General features: G+C 38.7%; 1 protein-coding gene across 4 annotated transcripts in view; it reads left to right on the top strand.

Moving 5' to 3' along the window:
- The window catches only part of LOC131033394 (uncharacterized), a 63,854-nt gene extending 41,375 nt beyond the window's left edge, over positions 1-22,479 (top strand). For all 4 annotated transcript variants that reach the window (XM_057964621.2, XM_057964619.2, XM_057964620.2 and 1 more), the window contains 2 exons: positions 20,258-20,412; positions 20,773-22,479. The gene's annotated coding sequence lies outside the window, so the exon portion shown is untranslated. The remainder of the gene's footprint in view (positions 1-20,257; positions 20,413-20,772) is intronic.
- Positions 22,480-23,106: the final 627 nt, after the last annotated feature.

Below are 23,106 nucleotides of genomic sequence, written 5' to 3'. Positions count from 1 at the left end.
ATAATTTTGTGGATCAGAATTAAAATTTATCTTCTTCTATCTATTATCTATAACTGAATTGTTGTATAAATCTGAATTGTCTTCTTTTATGTTGCAGGAGAGGAGGAGCATTTTTATTTCAATATCCATTCTCACACATTTCATTTGGTATATGTAGTAGGTTGGGTACGGTCAAGCGATGCCTTGACCAGCCATGTCTTTTGGACATGGCCGATCAAGACATCACTTGATCGTGCGCCCTCACGATAATAAATGTTTGAATGAGAGACTTCATTTAGCTCTCATTCAATCATTTATCTTACCGAGGCTATCATGCATTAACAAGTATTGAACCAAAACAGTGATAATGAAGTGTTCTGTCAAACAAAGCCACAAACAAAGATTGGAGAAGAAGTGAATTAGAACCTATAGCTTAAAATTTGGGTTGAACTATCCAGACCAAGGTGGTAGGGTGCCCTACCTTTAGACGGGCAAGCAAGATGTTTTCCAAATTAGAGAGATGCATAGGATACATTGTCAAAAGATTAGGAAAAATTCTTGGGACCAAGGTGGTAGGGTGCATTGGTCCTCCATGATCACCCTAGTCCCTCTACAATGCCTTGGTCCTCCGCGAGCACCTTAGTCCCTCTACATAGTGTTGAGAGGTCACAGGGTTGCCCGGGTGCTCGACCCGCACATAAATGACCGGTCGAGTCCTCAACCTAAAAGCATACGGCCCGCCCTATTAAAACAAACTCAAAAAGAGTCATTGTATCCCCCGATTGCCCCACTACAAAAGCTAGTTTAGTTTGTTTTTGCCTATATCTGTTTCCTCTTCGTAGCTCTTGAATATGTCACCTGCACACCAAAAGAAAGGAATTTTTTGTGTGGATAAGGGCTTGCTTTAGGTCAAATCCTCGGTTTGGAATTAACCCTAATTGAAATAGAAATAGAAATAAAATTGAATCAGAAAGATTGCCTTTTGAGGGCAAGGCTATCTATCTGAAAGTGAAATACTTGAATGTAGATGATTATGCCTTCAATAGCTGATGCAATGCCCTTGGGATAAGTCCTCCATGTGTTGATGCAACAACATGACAATTTACATAAAATTCCATAATGAAATCATAGATTAAACATAAATGGAAGATGTTTTGATGTAGTTTGATGCTCCTTGAATTAGACCTGCCTTTGAGGAAGAAGATGTTCACCAAAAGTGATAACCCAAGAACACCTGCAATTGATCTATGAAGTAGCCAATTCAATCTATGGAGAACCTCAGGGCTTGGACAACATGACAAGGATCTAAATCCTTCTACTCTTCAAGCTCTGCAAAACCTAGGTGGGTATACCTTTGATGCTTAAAATTCAACCTATTACACACCTATGACAACATCAATGAAGCAGATAAATCTCACCAGAGCTCAACAACAAGTGGGTTACTGGGGATGGGCTAGATCTACACATACAACTCAGCTATGCTTGAGCATGAGATAGATGAAACATTTCAAAACATAACATAAAAGAAAGATATTCTGATTTTTGATTTTAAATCCCTGTGAAAACCCCAAAAACTGTAAGATCGGTGCCTTATCTAAGGGCAATAGAGTCATACATCAAACTGAAAATGAACACCTTTGTTGCAAATCCAATTTATTAAGAAAGATATCCCTGTATTAATGCTTGACATTAATACATTCTAATTTTAGAAAGAGGATCATACATATCTAGACATTATCTTGAATCCAAAATGATTGCTCATAGAATTTAAACTCTTCCTTGAAGAGTACCTGAAAACAACCTTTACACTCCCACTTTGAGAGGACAAACCCAAACTCCCTTGAAGATTGGGTTTATTGAAAACAGAGAATGTTTAGTGACAATCCAATAAACTGTGTATATGCCTTACACTACATGACCTGCAACAAAAACATTTACAGCAAGAAGATACTCTATCACTGAAAGAAAAGCCCTGCCCTGTACAATCTTGAAGAGAACTCAGAATTGGAAGCCATGAAAATTGGAGCCACTCTCACAAAATTCTGGAACCATTACAATGAGAAGAAAATTGGAATAAGAAGGAAGAGGGAAAATATTAGGTCTGCAACCGAAATTGCCAAGAGTCTCTTTTTCCAACTGAATTTCAATTCTTCTTCTTTCTCGTGGAAACTGCTCTCAAAATATTTGATCTTTGTTGAAACAAACTTCATAACTGCATTCCTCATCTTGAGAGCTTTCCGACAATATATAATACTTCATATTTTGGCCAAAAAATGAGCCCTGAGCGAATTAATTCTTCAAGTGTGCACAATCATTTAAATTTTTGAATTTTTAATATAGTCTGAACTATATATTTAATCTGCATTTAACTTTGATTTTTGCTCTGATTGTGCCCTGACGCCTTGCCACGTGGCGATCTCTGATTGGCTCGCAGGGTCCACTAGGCGCCATCTGGGATGACACCTCATCACCGCCATGTGTTTGCTTTGTCACCGCCACTTGTCTGCCCCCCTGTACGCCACGTGTGTGCCACATCACCGCCACTTGGACGAGGCCCGCCTGCTGGACGGCCAACTGGATCTGCCACGTCATCGCCACCTAGCTTTCGCCATTTCGCAGATGGTAACCAGCGTGCAACTCTGGGTCACCAAATCACGCGAGCCCTTGATCTTCATCGGACTTGCTCGAAATTTAACTTGCTGCATTTTCGCCCTGGGCTTTTCGCCATTTCGCAGACGGTAACCGGCGTGCAACTTTGGGTCACGAAATCACGCGAGCCCTTGATCTTCATCGGACTTGCTTGATCTTTAACTTGCTGCATTTTCGCCCTGGGCTTTTCGCCATTTTGCAACCCTTAACTCGAGAGCTTTCTGACAATATATAATACTTTATATTTTGGCCAAAAAATGAGCTCTGAGTGAATTAATTCTTCAAGTGTGCACAATCATTTAAATTTTTGAATTTTTAATATAGTCTGAACTATATATTTAATCTACATTTAACTTTGATTTTTGCTCTGATTGTGCCTTGACGCCTTGCCACGTGACGAACTTTGATTGGCTCGCAGGGTCCACTGGGCGCCATCTGGGATGACACCTCATCACCGCCACTTGTTTGCTTTGTCACCGCCACTTGTCTGTCCACTTGTACGCCACGTGTGCGCCACATCACCGCCACTTGGATGGGGCCCGCCTACTAGACGGCCAACTGGATTTGCCACGTCATCGCCACCTGGCTTTCGCCATTTCGCAGACGGTAACCGGCGTGCAACTTTGGGTCACGAAATCACGCGAGGCCTTGATCTTCATCAGACTTGCTCGATCTTTAACTTGCTGCATTTTCGCCCTGGGATTTTCGCCATTTCGCAGCCCTTAACTTGCGTGTATCTCGCCTTCGCGAAGTCGCGCCGACCATCGGATCATCTGGAACTTGCGTGATCTTTACCCTGCTCAATTTTCGCGGACACTTTTCGCCATTTCACAGCCCTTAACCTTCGAGCAACTTTCCTTCGCAAAGTCGCACGAGTCGTCCGATCTCCCGAACCTGCTTGTTGGTTAAGTCGGCCTTTCTCTGCAAAATTTCGCCTGTCTGCCTCGGGAAGTGTGCCTACATGGGGTCTCCCTGTCACCATCTATCATCACCTCGGTCGCCTTGGGATCCGTACCCATGCGTGTGGGGTCCGCTTGGACACCCAACAGGCATTGTCCGTCAAAAGCCCTTAAGCTTTGACATTATGAATGGGTGGAGTATTGCTTATATATACCAAAAAATACCATTTCCCAGCGAATGTTTTTAAGCTTTCTCTGCAACTTTAATGGCTGGCAGCGCATTTTTTTTGGGATTTTAATGTCCTTCTCCATTGCGCAGGGATTTATGCTTGCCAAATGCTATTTGATGGAGTTTGAAAACCTCCCACGTGACCATAAGGGAGAAGGCACAAATTTGCATTTTCTTAAAAGTTTCTCTAGTTCTCCTCCTTCTACGTGTTTACTCCTGCCAACAATTTTAAAACATAGAACTTTATTATCTTTTAACATGCTAAACAGAGGTCGATGCCTTTCCATTGAATTTATTTGGAATTATCTGCAACTCCTTCTCCAATCTCCACGCAGAAGGATTTGGCTCTACATTTGCCCACAACACTTTCTAAAATGCCTTCCTTCATCCACGGTTCTGCGCAGGGGATACTTACTGGTTTATACATCACGTGAAGCAAGGAGGACTAGCAAAGGGCGTGAAGAACACCACACAGGGAGGGGAGAAAAACACTTGCTGCAGTTTGAAAATGACCTCTTCATCATACCATGTGAAGGAGGATGTTGACAGAGGACATGCTATTGGGCTTTATGCCTGACAAATTGCATTAGCTTGGGAGTTTCAACGCCCTTTTCACAGGCCACGTGAGGGAGGGAATTACTTTCTGCCAAATTACATTTGATAGAGGGATTTAAACCCCATTCCACCATCGCAGTCTACTACCTCTCACGCCTTCTTCCAACTCCATGTCACGCAGAGGGGGAGCTGATTGCAAATGGAAAAAGTTACACTCTTAAACCATACCACACTACTTCTTCTGTTGCTTGAGAAAAATTCTGTATCCTACAAACTCCAACGCCTCACCAACACCATGGAGGGAGGAGGGGATAACATCGATTTGCATTAAAAATGAAGTATTTTCTGTTGCCCTCCAAACTCCACGCAAGGAAATTCAACAAAGGCCATAGGTTTTGCTGTTTGAACCTTTCAATCATTGCACAGGAGGAGTGAGTTAGCTGCAAGTTGCATTTGTTTAAAAAATTCTTTGGCTTTTCAACAGCCACGCAAGGAGAAATTGGGGGGGGGGTAGGCTGTTGGAAAATGCCATTGGCATTTGCTGAATTTCCAAAGGTTACAGATTTAAACCTTAGATCTGCCAACTCGCCATAGCTGAGAGCTTCCTACTATGTCCCTTCCACCATACCACGTGAAGGGAGGATGCTTGCCAATGCACATTTGCTGGGAGTTCATTTCCTCTTTTAGACGCTGCACCAGTTGCCAGAATACATTTGGCTGAATATTTCAATAGGCCTTCTCAAAGCACATTCCATTTACTTTGCACTCACATGCCAATTGTATTATAAGAAATATTTAGCTTTAATAAAACCAAACATTCCTGCCTCTAACTAAAAATAGCTTAAACATTAGCACTTCAGCTATATGCCGGTATAATGAAACGAAAACATCTCATAATAAACCAATTTGCCAACAAAATCAATCCGCGAGCATGAGCCAAGTTGGGCCCCAAAGTGGGTTCGACTAAATTTTTTTTTGTTTTCGTTCAATTGACCTTTGAAAAGACTCATAGACCTCAAACATACCTCTGGAATCGATCGATATCATTTTTGGATCATCAGACTGAATTTTACAACTTTCAGGCACTTGCGCCACATTTTCGCATTTAATCGCGAAGACGTATTTTTCAAGCCAGTCAAAACACCTTTTTGGAGCTCGCCATTTCATAGGCGTGTACTCTGATATGCAAGCATGGAATCTACCAAACGGTTTCTCAAGATGAGTCCCGAGCGAAGAGATATTAATTGGCGAAAATGACCAACTGGCTTTGTCGACATTGCGGACCTGATGAAGTCAATGTTTTGGCAACACATGATGCCCTTCTCAAAAATATCAAACGACCTCCATAGATCCTCAAATTTGAAACACAGGTACCTTGAAGTACATACTAAATCTTTGAATTCTCAGTTTGACCAAAAGCTTGACTGGATACAAATGGCGCGCTCATAAAAACAACTATTTTAACTAATATAGCACTGTAAGTACGGATAACTGAAAATGATGGTTAAATGAACCCTTTTGAAAACCGATCAAACGGATTGGCAGAGGCTTGAAATTTGAAACATAGCTCATCATTTATACCAGCATTAACTCGAAAGAAACGTTTTGGCAATGACACCCACTGAGGCAACTTTTACACTCGTTCAAAATAGGGCTCCGACTAGCTGTCGAAATAGGGACTAGTCAAACCACACAAACTGCAAATGGATTGATCTTCGAAACCTGAGCAAATGGATTCATTAGGACTTGAAATTTGCAAGCTAACTCACATTTAAGCATAGAATTGAATCCATTTTGAATTTCTTCATGACGATCAACAGGGTAAAAGATGTAAACACCCAAAGTAGGCTATTCAATAAAATCTGCATTTGTGCCTAAAATGCACTTTCAGCTCACCCCTCGAAATGGGTACCTTGTAAACTTATCCAAATTGAAATTTGAAAGTTGCACATCATTGCATAGGCCAAATGAAAGGTGTAGGACATGAATCCCGAGCCTTACCCTTGAAAATCAACTGGCTCCATTTTGCCCTCTCTCTAAATAGGCCATTCAAATTGACTCATTTGGAAATGCAAAGCAAAAATTTGAATTGGGCCTCAAAACTTGACTCAATTTTAATGAGTCCCAACAAAAGAATTGCTCTTGAATTGGATGATAATGTTAGCATAAGATAAGATCATGAAAATGAATTGAGAGGGATGCCTTATATATTGATTTCATAATTGAAATTCACCTTTAGGACAACCTAGATTTGGTGTATTTTCGCACGAAGCTATATTTGGATACGATAGGACCATTTTATTATCCTCCTAAAATTCGAGGAAAAAAGTATGGGACCATGGTGGTAGGGCACTTTCTCTCAACAACATTTTTTTGACTTTCGAGGAATGCAAGATAATGGGGTTCTAATGTTGATTCCAACTTGGTGGTCCAAACCTTAATGCATAGATATTGTAAAGTGGAAAATTGGATCCTAGTGACTACCCACTTAGGAGAGAGAAAGGAAGCCAATAGGATGATTTTCGCTTGGGAAGAACTTTACATTCAAAAGAGAGGTTGAATCCACTAGATCCAAATCCGAGGGAAACAAGGATGTGAATTCTGAGTGGATTACAAGTGGTTGAAGTGTGATTTACCCTCTTTTGTAAATGAGAAAGTTGACTTGTTGACTATGTGGAAAAGAGAGGGAAAATGAGTGAAATGAATAGCTATTGGTTCGGGATCGCGCTGTAACTTCGGATTTGAGCTAATTAAACTGACACGGATCAACCCTACAAATTTGAAGAAAAGTCGTTGAGATTGTCGCGGGAATGTACACGGTTCGCCACAAAATCCATGAAACAAAAAGGGTTCTTCTGTCTCTGCAAATGAAGCCCAAAATTGCAATTATAACTGCACCACTACAACCTACACACATAAAAGAGAAGAAAGGGGGGTTGTGGATAGGGGTTTGCCTCAGTGAAACCCCAGTTGAGGAATCAACCTTGAAAGAAATTAATTGCAAATGCTTGAATGTAAACAATAGAGATGTATACTTTGTAGATCCACAACTTATTGATGATGATTGCTTTGCTTCTTGAATGTAACCACAAATGTTGTATGAAGTGGCATGTAACATGACAAAATGCTAACACACACACACACATGCTTGTAAATGAATGTTGTAATGTTGCTCCAATGGATGAATGAAGAAGATGTGAATGCTTGATGATGACCTTGAAATCTTGATCTTTTCCTTATGCTCTTTATTTGCCTTTTCGTTATCCATCCGTCCATGAATGAGGGTATTGAATTCCTTTTTATACCTGCCTCAAAGATTAACTTTTAACCACCGAAGACTGACAAATTTGATAATTAAATTGACATGGATCAACCCTACAAATTTGGAGAAAAGTCGTCGGGACCGTCGCGAGAATGTACATGGTTCGCCACAAAATCTGCGTAACAAAAAGAGTTCTTTGATCTCTGCAAATGAAGCCCAAACCTGCAATTACAGTTGCACACCTACAACCTACACAAAAAAAAAGAGAAGAAAGGGGGGTTGTGGATAGGGGTTTGCCTCAGTCAAACCCCGGTTGAGGAATCAACCTTGAAAGAAAGTAATTGCAAATGCTTGAATGTAAACAATGGAGATGTATACCTTGTAGATCTACAACTTGTTGATGATGATTGCTTTGCTTGTTGAATGTAACCACAAATGTTGTATGAAATGGCATGTAACATGACAAAACCTTAACACACACACACACATGCTTGTAAATGAATGTTGTAATGTTGCTCCAAAGGATGAATGAAGAAGACGTGAATGCTTGAATACTTGATGATGACCTTGAAATCTTGTATCTTCTCCTTATGCTCTTTATTTTCCTTTTCATTATCCATCCGTACATGAATGAGGGTATTGAATATCTTTTTATACATGCCTCAAGGATTAACTTTTAACCACTGAAGGCCGACAAAGAAGAATAACAAACCTCGAAGATAATAAATGCATAGGAGATCGGGTAGACCAAAAATAGGACCACCCTAAGGGGTGGGGATAGGGGCGCCACGCCCCTGTCTTGCCCTATTTTGGGGCCCGGACAAGGTCTAGAGCAGATACAAGACATGAAGGAGAAAGAGAGAAGGGTTGGAAATGCAAAAATAGGTCACGGTTAAGGAATGATGCTGTTGGCAAGGTGAGGATCCCAAATGTGGTTAAAATTGCAGGGGTCAAAATTTTATGACACTACAGATATGTAGAATGTGTCTTGGAAGTTGAAATTGGGGTAGAATTATGGATAAATCGAGATAAAATGATAAAGGGCATATGTAGAATTAAGGGCCCGAGTAAGAGTGTGACAATGTAATAGAATAAGACCCATAATATTAATTTAAATATCAATTAATTACAATAAAGGTCCTATAATGTATAGAGGAAAGGGAAATACTAAAATGAGTGCTAGGAGAGTGTGAAATCAGACACACTAATGGAGGTGTACAATTTATGACACTACATTGTGTTATCGTGGTCCTCCTTCACCCATAGTTAATAACAAATCAAGTATATATTAAATTGAAATGTCCTATTTTAAATATTTCCCAAGGATGCTCAATCAATTCCTTAGCAAAATTTATGTTGGGTATGTCTTTATGGAAAAATCCTATCTTTGTACCAACATGTTTGTGTGTGTTTTACCTAGGAAACCTTTTAAGCTTTTGTGGAACTTGTCTACTTCACATAGGGTATGAAGTTTCCATTCCCTCAAAACCCTAATCTCCGCCCTTGTGATTATCACTATTGCATATCTCATTCCTTTCCATGATCCCATTCCTCTCCTTGTTCCTCATCAAAAGGCCTTGAGTCATGGAGAAATCTTGGTTTTTGGCACATAGTCTATGGTGCTAAGTCTCTCTTGCTATATTTCTCTTACTCTACATCTCACCTAGAATCTCAGAACTTTCAATTCCCTTCATACTTTTCCTCCCCACTAGAACATGTAACTATAGAGGTGCTTTGGAAGTAACACCAAGTCCTTGGTTCCAAGTTTTCCTCGGGGTATGTGCACCAAGATGGTGCACAAAAGGAGGTCAAAAGTGGCCACTTTTTATTTTTGAAATTAGCTAAATGTGAACTCGGAGGAGGCCACTTTTTTTTTGAAATCAGCTAAATGTGAACTTGGATGGGGAATTTTTCATGCACTTAAAATTTGAAGATACCAAAAAAAGACAAGAATTATAGTACTCTTTGTGTGTGGGAAATGTGGTTCAAGAAAACGAAAATTTCGGTATCTAGGCAAGTCCACACACCAATGGGACTCTTGGTGCAAGTTATGGAGCTATGTTGAATAGCTCAACTTCCCAAGGGATGTTCCATTGTTCTCTATCTCAGAGGATCCCCCAAGTCAATATCTTTGCTCTCAAATCACTGAGCAAAGTGACTTAGGAATGACAACTCCGAGAACGAGTGATATTGATGAATTTAATAGAATGCATTCCTAGTTATGCATGATATTAAAAATGCATTCCTAGTTATGCATGATATTAAATCTAATATGATTTAAACTAGCATGGAATATGATGATAAGATAAAGGGTTAGTAAAAACTATCCTAACATGATATACTAATCTAACATGAATGTTCTATGATAATGGAAATGCCTCTTAAAATGTCTATTTAAGATGATTTCTATTCAAAGAGAGGCTAATGCTTGATTAAAATGACTATATGCATGAAACTTGAATATCATTAGCAAAATGACTATAAGTTAGATGCATGAAACTTGGATATGAAAATGATAAAATGAGGGCTCTATTTATAGGAAAAACAGGGCAATGTATGGTCAAGACTGGATAATCTTATGAAGGGTCATGATTCAAAGTTATCAATCCACGCTTACAATTCTCATCAGTGAAATGGTGACAATTGTCAACAAGAGATTGCTCGAGAGGAGATTTAAGAAGCATTAAATGCTTGAGAAGACATGATGGTTACTTTAGGAGGTAAAATTGAGGTTAGGTTAGGGTTATCCATTGGACAAAGCTTTTACCCAAGGGGTAAACTCTTGTGCAAGGGTTAAGGAGATAACGAAGGGTAAAGCCACGAGTGCCTGATAAGACCCCTGGGTTAGATGAAGGTTGAGTTAGGCAAAAAGTCTCTAACCATGCCGATTTGAATTGGTCCGTCCGAATTCCTTGGGTATGGGCAGATGCCATTTTACAGCTGCCTTTCATTTTCTTCGTTTTCGATCATTAAGATGTGGTTTCTACAGGGATCCACGCCTGTAAAGAAAACACTATAATAAAGGCTTTAAGCCAATTTGAAACAAATTGAAGCTAAGAAAAATACCATAATCCACCCAGCTAAGACATAGGTTCAACTCCTAGCTAACCAATTGGCTTTGGGATCTTTCTTAGAAGACCCAGATTTTCAATTGGATTCCAAAATAAAGTCCCCATCCACCCCTACTGTAGCATCGACAAGTGGTACAAATATTAGTGACTTTCACAACATCACATTCAGTTGGAACATTGTTGATGTGTCTTTTGTACACGACCAAACACAAAATAAAATACCTAAAGGTACCTTATCCTCTCTTGAACAAAGTTTCCCGACTGTTGAAGATTTCGCCGAAGGATCAATCGAGGCAACTCCAAGGTTCTTGTATGTAGGCTCTCTACGTGTGGATAAGCTTCTCTTGGTATGATGTGATTTTGCTGGAATCATAAGGGGACTTACGTTTGATTGCCTGAACGTCTGATTTGCTTTGGATATTGTTGGAACGTGAGATTTTACTGGCCGTTGATTTTGAAAAAAAAAAAGGAAAAAGGAGAAAGGTTGAAACAGGATCTATTTCTAATACTAAGAATGTAAGAGCAATGAATGACCTTTGATGAAATTCTAACTAAGTCTTGCTTTGACATCCCAGGACCATCTCCACAAGGTTAGTGCAATCTTCTGAGGAAAGCTTTATGATGTTCAGATCACCGCTACAAGCATGGACACCATCAGGCTGATGCATATCAATGAAGAAGCGACAATTGAAGTTAAGCTTAAGCTGAATGATTCTAGTTGACTGCACAAGGCAAGTTTGCAATCAACAAACTGCTAGTAGTATGGATATACATATTTCACCATCGATCATACACATTTCTTCCACTCGTCTAATAACATGAAATCAAATTTGAGAAGTATAGAGACCATGCAAATTGTTGAATCGACCCATAGAATTCACCATTTCTTCAATGAAGTTTACAAGTCCTTTACAACAACATCTTGGCAACAATCTTTGCCTTCTCTTTCTACTCTACTCTAACTATTTCCTATTCTCTGACTATTCACTATTATCTATTCTCTATCAACCAACTATTAACTATTAACTAGCTACTCTCTATCAACCCACTATTAACCTTTACAAGTGAGGAGCCAGGGTTTATATAGAGAAACCCTTTACAAATAGACAGCTCTGATTGATTTAGAATCAATGGCTAGGATTACAAGATAGAAACCCTAATTAGGGTTTGTTACAACAAACTTCCTTAGCCATTTAGAAAATTACATTCCAAGGGTGAGGACCAATAGGAAGCAGGGGTAGGTGCCTCGAAGTTTGTGTCGTCCCCGATGAGTCAGGTACATTGAATCTGGACACACTGAGGGGGACCAATCCAACTAGAGGAATGATGACTGAGATGCCACCTTGTCTGACTCTTGTAACTTAGTTGATGTTGAATTCGATGATGCTGAGAAGCTAACTTTGATTAACTCTTCTGAGACTATCTGCTTCTTCAACGGACCCTTGCACTGACTTTATTTGATTCTCCTCTGTCTTTGACGTGATGGATGGGTGGTGTACCTTTCCTTGAAATGCTGGCAACGCCTTTCATTGTCATCTTGTGGTTTCTTAGTGTGGCAAAGTGAAGGTTCTGGAGGTAGTTGGAAATTCCTTGAACACCTTGAGTCTTCCCTTTTGCCTGTGGAACGTCCTTGACGATGATGGACAGGAAGTGGTCGTCCTTGATGATGCTGGACTGGAAGTAGTCGTCCTTGCCTTGGCTTGGTTTTCTCCATCTGCAAAATAAACCAAAAGGTGATTAAGTACATATGACATGTTCATTTCAACAAAGCATTTTCCACCTTAAATCATCAACAAGAAGACTTCAAAATAAAGTTCGCTCAAAATCCTTCCCAAGGATAGGCCCTATAAGAATTTCGCCCTGGACCCTTTGGAAGGGTCAGGAGTGAATTTTGCATTCCAGGATAATTCTATCACTTGTTTACTCCAAAATTCCTCCCAAGGCAAACATATGATAGCTTTCCTTCCTCCAAAGCCTAGGGATCCATGCTTTGACCTTTATCATGAGCAAGTTAGGTGAAATTGAGAATTTCGCTCTGGACCCTTTGGAAGGGTCAGGAGCGAAATTCAAGTTTTAGATTTGATCCTTCATTTTCTTCATTCCAATTCACCTTACAAGGCAAGAATATCTCACTCCACCTTCGACCATGCCATAGGAATCAAAGTTTTGGCTTCACACAAGGAGAAAATAGGTGGTTTGAAGAATTTCGCTCTGGACCCTTTGGAAGGGTCAGGAGCGAAATTCATGTTTTGCTTGTCTTCTCCTACCTAGCTCCATTCTTTTCACTTTGTTTCCTCTAGACTCCTTCATTTGAATCCATTTCTCAACCTGGTAACATTTGCTTGATCCTAAAAATGCTTGAAAAGGAAAATTCGCTCAAAATCCTAGCCAGGGACAGGACCTATCTAGAATTTCGCTCTGGACCCTTTGGAAGGGTCAGGAGCGAAATTCATGTTTTAGCTCAAAACTTGCATTTTTGGTGATCAAAAATCATTCAAAGGCAATCTAAGGGCTTTTCTTACCTTGGTCTAGTCCTGACTTAGCACAAAATTTGAAGGATAAGATGGATTCTAGGGTTTTCGCTTTGGACCCTTTGGAAGAGTTAGGAGCGAAAATCTTGTTTTGAGCTTATTTCTCCATCCTCTCAACCTCAATCAACTTCAAAAGGCAGGGACACACCTTCTCACTCCCATCCACGCCATAAAAACCAAAAGTTTGATTTGATCCAAGGAAAAAATGGTGGATTTGAAGAATTTCGCTCTGGACCCTTTGGAAGGGTCGGAGCGAATTTCTTCTTCTAGCCCAAAATCATCATTTTTGGAGACAACAATCCATTCAAGGGCAATCTCAAAGGCTTCTATCACCTTGGTCTAGGCCTGGCTTGGCACAAATATGAAAGGAATAGGTGGTTTTTTAGGAATTTTGCTCTGGACCCTTTGGAAGGGTCAGGAGCAAAATTCATGTTTTGAGCTTATTTTCTCATTCTCTCAACTCCAATCCACCTCCAAGACCAAGGATACATCGCCTCACTCCTATCTAGGCCATAAAAACCAAAAAACTTAACTTGATTTGCAAGGAAAATAGGTGATCCTAGGAATTTCGCTCTGGATACTTTGGAAGGGTCAGGAGCGAAATTCTTGATTTGGCTCAATTCCTTCACGTTCATGGATCACTAGCAACTCAAAGTTTTTCTCAAGGACTTCTCCAATCTTACCCCATCCTGACCCACACTTGACTTCGCATAAAATTGAGAAAAAAGGGTGGTTTTGGGGAATTTCGCTCTGGACCCTCTAGAAGGGTCAGGAGCGAAATTCAAGATTAGGACACAATTCCATCTCCTTCTTCCCTTGCTATGCCATGATTCTCACCTTTGGACTCCTTCCTCATGAAGACAACACTTGTTTAACCCCCAAGAAGGCCTGGAAGGAGAAATTCGCTCAAGACCATGGCCAAGGACATGACCCATTTGGATTTCGCTCTGAACCCTTTGGAAGGGTCAGGAGCGAAATTCATGTCCTAGCTCAAAATCATCATTGTTGATGGCAAAAAGTCAACTCCAAGGAATGCCTAGGGATCCTTCTAAGCTCTATTCATCTTTATCCATGCTTAGCTTGACACAAAATGAAAGGAAAAGGTGGATTTTAGGAATTTCGCTCTGGACCCTCTGGAAGGGTCAGGAGCGAATTTCCTTTTCTAGGACAAAATCTTCACCTTTCATCGCTTTCAAACATTCCTAAAGGCAAAACATGTCCATTCTTCCCTTCAACATGCTTTGGATATTAAAAATTTGATCAAACAAGGAAGAAAATGAGGTTTATTGAGATTTTCGCTCTGGACCCTTTGGAAGGGTCAGGAGCGAAAATCATGTCTTAGGCTTGATTGTTCATTTTTTTCAACTCCAATCTTCCTTGGGAGGCAAACATAGACCATTCTTCTTGCATCTCTACCAAGGTCCTGATCTTGTCTCAGGGAAAAATGAGTGTTTTCAAGAATTTTGCTTTGGACCCTTTGGAAGGGTCAAGAGCAAAATTCAATTTCTAGGCTAAAATCCTCCATTTCCTCCACCTCTAGTCATTCCCTTAGGCAAAAACATGTCAAACACTTCCATACATGCCTTAGAAACTAGGAATTTGGTCTTGACAAGTGAGAAATTGAGGTTTGAGGGGATTTTCGCTCTGGACCCTTTGGAAGGGTCAGGAGCGAAATCCCTACTCTTGGCTAGTTTCTCACTTTCTTTCATCTCATTCGCCTTCAAACTTGATCAATTTGACTTCCTTTCACCATAATCAAGGCAATCCACCACCAAATAAGCTCAAAACAAGGTCCTTCTAGTGCTCAAGGTAAAATAGAGGGTCAAAATAAGGATTTCGCTTTGGACCCTTTGGAAGGGTCAGGAGCGAAATTCATCCTTTAGGCAAAAAATCTTCATTTTTTCATGTGTCCAACCACCTTTCAAGGCAAGAACACCAAAAGTTAACCAAACCAAGGAAGAAAATGAGGTTTGCAAGGATTTTCGCTTTGGACCCTTTGGAAGGGTCAAGAGTGAAAATCATGATCTAGGCCAAAATCCTTCACATTTTCACATTCCATCACTTCAAAACTAGAATGTTGGTCTAAACAAGGGAGAAAATGAGGTTTACAAGGATTTTCGCTCTGGACCCTTTGGAAGGGTCAGGAGCGAAAATCATGATCTAGGCCAAAATCCTTCACATTTTCACATTCCATCACTTCAAAACTAGAATGTTGGTCTAAACAAGGGAGAAAATGAGGTTTATAAGGATTTTCGCCCTTTGGAAGGGTCAGGAGCGAAAATCATCCTTGGGCTCAAATCCTGACTTCATTTTCGCATTTCTTCATTCCAAATAAGTGTTTTGCCTTCACAAATGCTTGGGAATGAGCTAGTTCATGACTTTGGGCAATGTAGAATGTCTTATGAAGAATTTCGCTTTGGACCCTTTGGAAGGGTCAAGAGCGAAATTTGACATTTTGGTCTCTCCGTTAGGATTCATGTATGCAATATAACATTTAAGTATAAGAAAGAAGAAAGAACTTATACTTTAAGTTATATTCCATATAAACTGTCAGGATGTTTGAGAGTGGTTTCGGACCTCCAGGAGTTATAATGCAAAATCAAGTTTTTGGAGGATTCTTCAGTTTTCTAGACTTAGTCAAATTTCAGGATCAGGAAGACATTCCAGACTTAGCCAAATTTCAGGGCATTTGAAGATCAGGATGACATTCCAGACTTCATCACTCACCAACTTGACCTAGCTCAGACCTTCAAGGATGATACTCACTCACCAAGCAAGACACAATTAGCAACAAGAGCAAAACCAGGCCCTAAGGAAGACTCTCAAAGAAACCCTAATTCTGGGGCCCCGTGGACTCACCCTGGCTCAAGCAGAGCCTGCCATCCTAGTGATCCCTCTGGCAATACTCAGCATGCAAAGGCTAACAGACAAACCCTAAAAACCTAGAAAGCAAACCCCAGAAAGCAAAAAAGTAGGGGTCCCCATTTGCAATGGGGCGATGTGTGAATACGTCACAACAAACATGAGCACTTGAAACATTATCCAATTGAGAGAGAGCTAGGGAGGATGTTAGTACAAACATCCGCAAGAGGTGAGCTATCAACCTGCAACAGTACCATTGAAGATGCTAAAGGAATATCTTTAGTCTCTGAAATGCCATTCAAAACTTGCTTCTCGTGTGGCACCATAGAAGGTTTAATCTAGCTTTATAAGATTACTGAAGAGCCAAAGGAACAAAGTAGAGGCATATCATAGAGGGTTTAATCTAGCTTCATAAGTTGCTGAAGAGCTAAAGGAACAAACAAACTAGAGGCATAGGGCATCTAAGATGATTCACCTAAAGAATCCAGTATAGTTAAATGAAGGGGTTTCAGTTCTCTCAGGAGATTTGTGGTTACAACTTGTATGATGCGACATGAAAATGACCGTTAGGTGACCATATTGAGTACTTCACTTTAAGCCCAACTTCAGGTGGCTGTTCTTTCAAAGTATCCATCTCAACCTGAATACAAGCAAAGTGGTATGGGTGAAAGCAAAAGATTCTATAGCAATTGATCTAAATCTCTCGACGCAAAGCCCTGCACCTATTAGCACCTCTTTGAACGACTATGTCAAAGGGTTGGAGTCTGGATACTGCAGTTTCATTAGTAGAGTATTCTTCTCACATAATCACAAGCTATCCTCAAATCTCTATCCCAACCATATATGATTGTCCTATAGTAGTGTGATCTGAACTGGGAAATCTTTTGAAATATCCAAGTCAACTTGAATACAAGAAAAAATGGTATTGGTGAAAGCAGAATTTTCCATATGATTTGCCATAAATCTCTCCCAAGGGATTTCCCAAGAAAAAAAATCCCTGCGTAGGGTTAAATATCTACATTGTTCTCCATTAGAGGCCTCTATTTACTTGGCAATCCATATTTTCATATGAGAGACATAGGCCAAAAGCGATTAGTTCCACATATTTGACACAACAAGCCCCCTTGCAAGTCTTCTACCTGAAAAGCTTAGAATTATCTCTGAATAGTTCAAAAGAAACATCTACAGAAGTAGATGCTGCAACTCTCAACCCCTCAACAACTGAAGCAAAAGACTCCTTAGGAGAAGAAAGAAACTTAATTTTTTTTCCCCACCACCTTTAGCCTAGTTGGCCACCCACTTTTAACCTTGGCACCAACTGCTAAACTACCATGTACAGTACAGATGTAAATCAGAGGTAGAAATTTCTATTACCAGAAGGCCAAAACACCAATTGCCAAGAGGGATTACTTTGCCACCTTGGGTATTCGATAGCTGGGATGGTAGTCAGAGTTAGAAATTTTTATTGACAGCAGCCGACAGAGAGGGATGTGAAATGGTTTTCACCAACAGAGACCTGGTCTGCAACAAAGACAGAACAGTCATCATGCTAGCAGAGGCAAAACAGATTGAAGCTGCCAGATCTAATGAATAAACACAGCTTGTGTTGATTGGAGCCACAACACCAGCATCAGCATAACAAATCCTCGAACCTAGGGAAGAACCATTTTTAGGGCTTGGAATGCAATAGCTATGGGAGGGTTCAACACCCATTTTTCGAATGATTCCCAATTCTAATAGAAAGATGGTTACCATCTGCTAAGATCAATTTTAGTTTCATTTTCTTGCTTCAAATATGAAAACATTTCAGTTGTACTTGTCCAAAGCAACTCACTGGAGTTAGTGGGGTGCAACAGAAAATGTTCTAGTATGCCAATTTTACACTTGTGACTGATTTTCAATGCCATATAATTAGTATATTAAATATAATTTCAATGCCATATAACTAGTTTATTAAATATAATTTCAATGCCATATAATTTGTATATTAAATATAATTACCATTCTAGTAAGTTCTAAATATAATTACCCTTTAGTAAGTTAAAATAAAGATGATTACCACCTGCAGAGATCAATTCATCTCTTATTTTCCTGCATCAAATATGATGACACTGCTTTTCAAATGAATTGGTCCAAAGGCACTCATTGGAGTTCCTGTGATGAAGGCATTTTGTTACATATATCAGTAATGTTCAGTGATATATAATCAGTATGTTTGTTTAATTAGACAGACTGAGTGTGACTGAGATTTGATTAGTAGCTATTTCTTTAAGTATATATGGAAGAATGGACCGATAGTGATGGTGAAGATGGACACTGTTCATTTTTTAGGTTTTTCCTCCAAATTAATGTACGCAAACTTGCATTTTAGGTCACAGTCAAGCCAAATGCCAATTTGGTATATGAGGCTTCCCTTATGAATTTTTTTGTACAGCTGAATGGTGGATGGCATTTGATACGAGATCCCATCATTTAAAGATATTCTCTTTTTCAAGGGTACTTCGATCTGGAAGAACAGACATATATGGATGATGAAGATGGATATGGTTAATTTTTTAGCTTTTTCTTCAAAAGTAATGTACAAGAACTTGTATTTTAGGTAGAGTGTTCCACGGGGACGTGTCTCCTCCCCCGAAGGCCCACGTCCCCGAAAGTTGTCCCTGAAACTCAGGCCCTTTGTCCCCGTCTCCCCACCCCCAGCGGCCGTAGAACATTTCAGTCAAGCCAAATGCCCATATGGCATATGAAGCTTCCCATGTGATTTGTTTTTTTCACTTCTCAACTCTATGATCAAGATTGGGACTACACCAACCATGCCAATCCGCCTACACCTGGACTACATAATAGTTATTTTATGCATTTTAAATGAGTGCAGGCAGGATGAAATTTTATTTGGTAAAGTTTTGTTTATTCAACATGTAATGCATGGTTGTGAGCTTCTAATCAATCAAATCCTTTTACCCACCAAAATGAAAACATACATAAAAACTGATGTAGGCATGTGAAGCTAGATTATGTAGTCAAGTCGCAATAACTGACTGTAAAGACAACACAAAATTATTAACTAATACATATAATTTTACTGTTTGGAAAACCACATTGCTCACAAGACAACAAAATTTCATTGTTTTCTTCAAGCTCTCTCAATTTAAGGAGCCAACATTTCCTTCATTAGGGCCAGTATCATAGACTAAGCCACTTCTGTGAACCAGATCATCAGTTATTTGCAGATTCTTTTTGGTTGAAGTTTGACTGAAATCAGGAATCATCTCATCTCTTTTATTTCTGGAAATGAATTAATAGCCCAACTTATAATGGATCCTGTCTACAATGATAAACAGTAAGGGGCACTGAACTTTTAAAGGCAAACACTGTCATCCTTGTTAATTTACAGTTAATTTTGGCAGGCTACTGTTTTTAACGAGAACCTAGTTGCTTAAGTTTTGTCTTTAGATGATGCCCCAAATCAAGATTGAGCTACGGTAACTGCTTACGATTCAACTTGCAGGCCACTGTTCCAAGCCAAAACGATTTTGGTAGGCTAATGTGTCATTTGTCTTTGACACAGCTAGGATAACCTTCCTACAGTTCATTTTGGCAGGCTACCGTTCTTAACCTGAAGCTAGTTCCTTAAGTTCATTTTGGCAGGCTACAGTTCTTGACCTGAAGCTAGTTCCTTAAGTTTTATCCAGTACCAGCTTTGGTTGCTTACGTGTATACATGTCTTTGTTTGATGGCCCAAATCATAATTGAGCTAGGCTAATCCCTGAGAATTGTCTTGGCAGAGCACTGTTCTTAGCCAGAACTTATATTTTTGTGCGGTCAGTCTAGGTTGCTTATGCTAATCCCTAAGATTTGTCTTGGTGTGGTCTAGACTATAGTTCAAATCAAGACTAAACTGTGTTATGGTTGTTGGAATCAACATGTATTGAGAGTGAACTATTGTTTCTTAGGGACATTGAATTTGTTTTCATAAGATTTCTTGAAATCCTTTTCCAATGACTGTCTTTAACATGTTTATGTGGTATAGACTATAGTTCAAATAGACACTAAACCGTGTTATGCTTGCTGGAATCAAAAGGATTCCAATTCAAATCCGTATTGAGAATGAATGATTGTTTCATAGGGACATTGAATTTGTTTTCATAAGATTTCCTAGATTTCTTTAAATCCTTTTCAAATGAATTACTGTCTAACGTCTTTAACATGGTTATGTGCAGGTGAGCCTTCCTGGAATGGCTTTCCAATTTTGAGAAATTATCTTACTGTCATTGATTGCAACTTCTGCGATAGCTCTCTTGAGATTGCAGAGTATGCTATAAGAGATATCAGAAAATACAGAAAACTGCAAGATGAGATTCGCTAGACTTCCAAGGTACATGCCATTTTTAATAATTTAATTGGAGCTCATAATCATTTGGAATTTAATTTTAAAAACAACATATAAATGATTTGTATATTAAGGTTCACATTAATGTAAGTGTTTTGTATATTTTTGTTATTAAATAACTAGTTACTTTCCCATTAGATGGTAGTTTGGGAAGTTATATTTGAAAGTCTTTATATGATGATATTCTCCAATGAACTCAACGATATAGTGATTATTTCGAGTGTTTTCTGTGCAAATGTAAATGCTCTTCCATTTTTTAATATAGTATCAGAGCATTAGATAATAAGTCTTAAATGCCTCGAGAATGGAGTGATGAAAACTCAGAGGAGACCTTTGCTTGTGCAGCGTACAAAGCAGAGGAAAGTGAAAGTCAGAGGAAATTGAAAGTATTCTGTGGTAGAATAGTGTTTAATGTGCGTGGATAACACACCCAACACTTGAAGGTATAGAGATCTCAGAAGCAAAGCATGGTGAAGAGAGCGTGGCATAGAATCTGAACTTCTTTAGTGAACAGCAATAAAAACATTCAATATTTATTGTTGCTCCGCACCCATGAAGGAGAAGCAACATATAATTGTGACTTGTGCTCAACATTTTCTATTGTTTTCATTAGATTAAACAGGTCTCTGTTGGATTTGGTCACTTTGGTCACTTTTAGTTTTAAACTGTGTCAGAAATAGTTTCATCGTCAACCTTTGGTTCATATTACATGATCCGTCATTAGATTGAAATAAATAGAGGGAGACCAGAATTGCAAGGATAGCTGCATATTCGTGAAAATAAATAGAGGCAGGGTGGAATATTCTAGGACTTAGAATATAGAAAAGGGAGGATGAGAGAAAAACTCAAAACTCAAAACAAAAATAAATAACAATTAGAATGAATAAATTATATAACTATGTATATATATTATTATATTATATATAAAAACTTTTATATTAGGCACTTAAGTAGTATATTATATTGTTGGCTTCACGGTCAAGAGAAACTTGAGAGTTCCATACGCAGTTAAATAATATATCACCCTGCATCTCTTTCACCAAAGAAATAGAAACCAATAATGAACTCCCCTTCCTCAACAGTTTACTTATGAAAAAAGATGACATCTCCTTAGCTCATCGGGTTTTTTTGTAAGGCGACCCATATTGACCTCTACCTTAACTCTTCCTCTCACCACCACCCAGCTCAAAAAACTAGGGTCCTCAAATCCTTGGCCTCGAGCCTTTTTGCTTTGTGATGATGAAAATATTGATGAAGAAATCACTCATCTTACCCAAGTCTTTAAATTAAATGGCTACAAAACTAAGCACATTGCTAGAGCCGCTAAACATGCCAAGTCTTGGGCCTCCACCAAGCGTGGAGTTGTCTCCTCCTCTTCCCCTTGCCCCTTACCTACTACCTCTCTCCCTTATGTTGAAGGCCTATCCAACAAGATATGTAGAATAGTACATTGGTGAAATTGGTTGCTCTATTGAAACCAGAACCAAAGAGCATTGTGGGGACATCAGACATGAGCGAGTCCTAAAATCTGCCTTGGTGGAAACACTGCACGAAGACCAAACACCACATCCCCCTGGAGGAGACTCAAATTTTGATCAAGGAAAATAACTATTTTAAGAGAAAACTCAAGGAGGCTATTGAAATTGCTAGCCACCCTTCTAACCTTAATCGAGATAGTTGTTGGAATCTTAGCTACACCTGGCAACACATTTAGACCTCCTCAATAACCAGTGTACCCACAACCTTCTCAATCAACCCCCAACTTGATCCCCTTCCAATCCCTCCTCTCCCCCTTGCCCCTTCGTCTTCTCTGTCCTTTTTTTTCTCTTCTCACCCCAAACTCCTTGTTCCTTTTTTCTTCATGCCCTTGCTTTGTTTGTTTCTTCCTTTCATTGGCTTCTACCCTTTTCTTGAGGTTCTCTTATTTACGGTCTCAATTTTCTCTGTTTATTCATATTTTAACATTTATTTTTTAGATTGTATTTTTGCTTATTTATGAACTATTTGTTTTTTCTCATTTGTGTGTTTTTATATATTTAGTAAATAAAGGTAAAGAGAAAACAATACAACTAAATATATAATTGTTTATTTATTGATTTGTATTGTTTTTCTTCACCTTTATTTCTTTTCTTTTCTTTATATATATATATATATATACTATTGTATTTTATTGTATTATATTGTATTGTTTTACTTTATTTATTTATTTTTGTTTACAATTACATCTTTTATTTATTTATTTTATTTGTATTGTATATATATATATATATAGACTTTTGCTTGCTTATTTCCTTTGTTCTTTTATTTAATTAAAATTATATATTATTTTCTTATATCTTATTTGCATATATATATATATATATATTTGTTTTAAATCTTATCAATTTCTTCCTTGGTATTTATATGTATTTCCTTTTACTTTCTTGGTTCTTTTATAGTTTATTTTTTGTATTTTATATTAGTCTCTTTTTTGTCTTTTACAATTTTTTTTTTGGGATTTAATTGGTGGTTTCTATCATCTTGCTAGAAGAGATGCAAGGTGATATTATTTAAGTGTGTATGGAACTCAAGTTTTTCTCTATCACGGGCCAACAATATAATGTACTATTTAAGTGCCTAATATATAAGTTGATTTTATATTTAATATAATAATATATATACATAGTTATATAAATTATT

The sequence above is a fragment of the Cryptomeria japonica genome, chromosome 7 (assembly GCF_030272615.1).
Source record: "Cryptomeria japonica chromosome 7, Sugi_1.0, whole genome shotgun sequence".
Classification (NCBI taxonomy): Eukaryota; Viridiplantae; Streptophyta; class Pinopsida; order Cupressales; family Cupressaceae; genus Cryptomeria; species Cryptomeria japonica.
Note: the sequence above shows the minus strand (reverse complement) of the source record. Positions and strands in the feature narration are given on the sequence as shown.